We start from the raw sequence: 4,134 nt of genomic DNA on the forward strand, positions 1-4,134 counted from the left end.
GAGATTAAAATAAGTATGATGAATATGCTAATGCATTAGTGGATTAATATGCTAATGTGAGATGGAAACTCAGAGAGAATTAAAGTGAAATGCGAGAAACCAAGAACAGTGTAACAGCAATGAAGGCTGCCTTTGGACGTGGCCAAGGGAAAAATCAGTAAGGTCGAAAATATGTTCATGGAAATTCCCAAAAGTGAAATGCAAAAAGAAACAAAATATCCAATAACTGTGGAACAATGCAAAAAGTATAGCAAACACATGATGGAAAACACCAGAAGGAGAACAAAGAGAGGAAGGAGAAGAAATATTCAAAGTAATAATAGCTGAAAATTCTCCAATATTAATGATAAAACACCAGACCACATACCCAGGAAGCTCAGAGAACACCAAACAGAATAAATGCCAAAAAGATCTACATCTTGCACTAATACTCAAACAGCAAAAACCAAAGATAAAGATACTGAAAAGAGCCAGAGGGGAGAAAAAAGCACCTTATCTACAGAGGACGAGGATAAGAAATACATCAGACACCTCATCAGAGATCATGCAAGCAAGAACAGAGAGGGTGCAGGTAAAAAAAGGTTAAAAAGAAAAACCCACCACCTAAGAATTCTGTAGCTGGTGAAATTGTACTTCAAAAGTGAAAAGAGGACCCCTGGGTGGCTCAGCAGTTGAGCGCCTGCCTTCAGCCCAGGGCGTGATCCTGGGAACCCGGGATCGAGTCCCATGTCCGGCTCCCTGCATGGAGCCTGCTTCGCCATCTGCCTGTGTCTCTGCCTCTCTCTCTATCTCTCTCTGTCTCTCATGAATAAATAAATAAAATCTTAAAAAAATAAAAATAAAAAACAAAAAAAAAGTGAAAAGAAATAAAAACAAAACACTCAAATAAACCCAAGGAATTTACTGCTCAGCAGACTTGTCTTGCAAAAAGTATTAAAACCAGCGTGCTGAGTTCTTAAGGAATATGACAAAGTGAAGTCAATTAAAGCAATGCTATAAAGGATGGGGAAAAAAGGAATTGAATATATTCTCCTATAAGGCAACTGCACTACCTGTGAAAAGGTGTAATGTTATTTCAGAGTGGACCTGGATTAGTTAGAAATGAATATAACAAACTGTAGGGCAAGCACAAAAAATTCTTTTAAAGAAGTATATGGACAGGGTTGTCTGGGGGCTCGGTTGGTTCAAGCGTCTACCTTCAGCTCACGTCATGACCCCAAAGTCCTGCAATAGAGCCCTGCATTGGGCTCAGTGGGGAGTCTGATTATCCTTCTCTCCTGCAACTTCCTCCCCCTGCTCCTTCTCTCTCTCTCTCTCTCTCAAAACTAAAATCTTTAAAAAGAAAAAGTATATGAATATGCTAAGAAAGAATGGAATCCCATAAAATGTTAAACTAAAAGCAGAGACGGAAGAGAAGGAGAGGGTGATAAAAATATAAAAAAGAACAACTGTAATGAGTGAAAATCAGTTGCAAACATGGTGAATATTAACCCAACTACAGCAACAATTACCTAAAATGTGGACGGTCTAAATATGCCAATTAAAACAAGAGACTGGAGGTGCCTGGATGGCTCAGTGATTGAACATCTGTCTTCCGCTCAGGTCGTTAATACTGGGGTCCTGGGATCCAGTCCCACATAAGGCCCCCTGCTCAGTGGGGAGCCTGGTTCCCCTCTGCCTAGGTCTCTGCCTCTCCTTCTATGTCTTTGGTGACTAAATAAATTAAATCAAGCAAGCAAGCAATCAAACCAGAGACTGCAAGAGCAGATAAAAAGATCCAACTATATGCCGTCTACAAGATACCTACTTTAAATAGAAGTACAGGGATCCCTGTGTGGCGCTGCGGTTTAGCGCCTGCCTTTGGCCCAGGGCGCGATCCTGGAGACCCGGGATCGAATCCCACGTCGGGCTCCCAGTGCATGGAACCTGCTTCTCCCTCTGCCTGTGTCTCTGCCTCTCTCTCTCTCTCTCTGTGACTATCATAAATAAATAAAAAAATTTAAATAGAAGTACACAGGTAGAAGAGAAGTAAAGGAAGGGGGAAAGAAACCAGGCCTACACCACCCAAAAGAAAGCTGAAGAACCCATATCAATTTCAGACAAGGCAGATGGCAGAATGAGGAAAATTCTCAGGGATAAAAGAAGGTATTACACAGTGAAAAAGGGATCAATTCTCTGAGAACACAGAACACTCCTTACTGTGTATGTATGTGCCTAACAAGAGAGGGTCAAAATACATGAGGCAGAACTGATAACATCCAAGGAGTCATGGATAAACACACTAGCACCTTTAGAAACTTCTATAGCCTTCTACACAATAATTGACAGACCCACTAGGCAGAACATCAGTGCGGATACAGTTGAACACAACAGCACCAACTAGTCTAACACTTCATCTAACACAGCACTACACAGTCTTCACAAACTCACGCAGAACCAGACAGACCACATCCTGGCCATAAAACACACTGTAACTACCTAAAAGAATGGAAATCACACACCATTAGCTTAGACCACATGGAGTTAAGTAAGAGAAATACAGCAGGAGAATCTCCATACACTTGGAAATTAAATGAGTTAAAGTTGAAGCACTGAGAGAAATTTTTAACTATTCTGAACTAAATGGAAATACAACTTATGCAAATTTGTGGAAGGCTGCAAAGGAGTGGTTAGAGGAAGATTTCAGCATTGAAGGCATATGTTAGAGAGAGAGAGAGAAGAGAACACTAAAATCAGTAACTTAAGCTTCTACCTTAGGAAACAAGAACAAGAAGAGCCAGGAGAAGAAAAGGAAGAATAAAATAGAAATCTGTGGAATTGAAACAGGCAAACATGGCTAGGTGGCTCAATCGGATAAGCATCTGAATCTTGGATTTGGCTCAGGTCATAATCTCAGGGTCATAAGATTGAGCCCTGAGTCAGGCTGTATACTTAGCAGGTGAGTCTGCTTGAGATTCTCTCTCTCTCTCTTCCTCTCCTTCTCCTCTGCTCATTCTCTCTCTCTTTCTCAGAGGAAAGGAAAGGAAAAAGGAAAAAGGAAAAAAGAAAGGAAAGGAAAGGAAGGAAGACGCCCAGTTGGCTCAGTGGTTGGGTGCATGATCCTGGATTCCTGGGATCCAGTCCCACATCCAGCTCCCTGCATGGAGCCTGCTTCTCTCTCTGCCTATGTCTCTGCCTCTCACTCTCTCTGTGTCTCTCATGAATAAATACATAAAATCAAGAGGGAAGGAAGGAAAGGAAGGAAAGGGAAGGAAGGGAGGGAGGGAGGGAGGGAGAGAGGGAGGGAGGGGAGAGAGAGAGGAAAACAATTGGGGAAAAAAACAACAAAGTCAAAAGCTGGTTCTTTAAGATGATTCATAAAATTGGTAAACCTACAGCCAGGCTAGCCAAGAAAAAATGAGAAAAGAGACAAATTACTAATATCAGAAATGAAAGAAGAGTCGTCGCTATGGATCCCATGGAGATTAAAAATTAAAGGTAACAATAATCCTATGCCCTCAAATTTGAGGATTTACATGACATGCACCAATTCCATAAAAGACACAAGTAACAAAAACTCCTACACAAAGAGAAATAGGTGATCTCAATAGGCCTATACCTAAAAGAGAAATTAAATCAATAATTGGTAACCTTCCTCAACAGCAAGCACTGAGCCCTGACGGCTTCACTGGCAAAAATAAGAAGAAGACATTATACCAATTCTCAAACTCTTTCAGAGAAAATAAAACAGAGGCTGTACTTCCAACTCATTCTATAAGGCCAGCCTTATCCTACTATCAAAACCAGATAAAGACAGCAGAAGAAGGAAAACTATAGTAGTCTATACTTTTCTATAGAGATATAGACTACTATATAGTCTATAGACATATAGACTACTATATCTCTTATGAACAGAGATGAAAAACTCTTCAAAAAAATTTGAAAAATTTCAAATCAAATTCAACAACATATAATATGGATGCTATACCAAAACCAATGTTTTTTTTTTTCCAGGAATGCACAGGCTGTATAATATGCAGAAGTATTAGTGTAAGCCATCACTCCAACAAGATAAAAAATATCTATTTGATCATATCAACAGATGCCAAACAATTATTAAGAAAAATCCAACACGTATTCATGATAAAAGTTACC

Source organism: Canis aureus, chromosome 9 (genome assembly GCF_053574225.1).
Source record: "Canis aureus isolate CA01 chromosome 9, VMU_Caureus_v.1.0, whole genome shotgun sequence".
Classification (NCBI taxonomy): domain Eukaryota; kingdom Metazoa; phylum Chordata; class Mammalia; order Carnivora; family Canidae; genus Canis; species Canis aureus.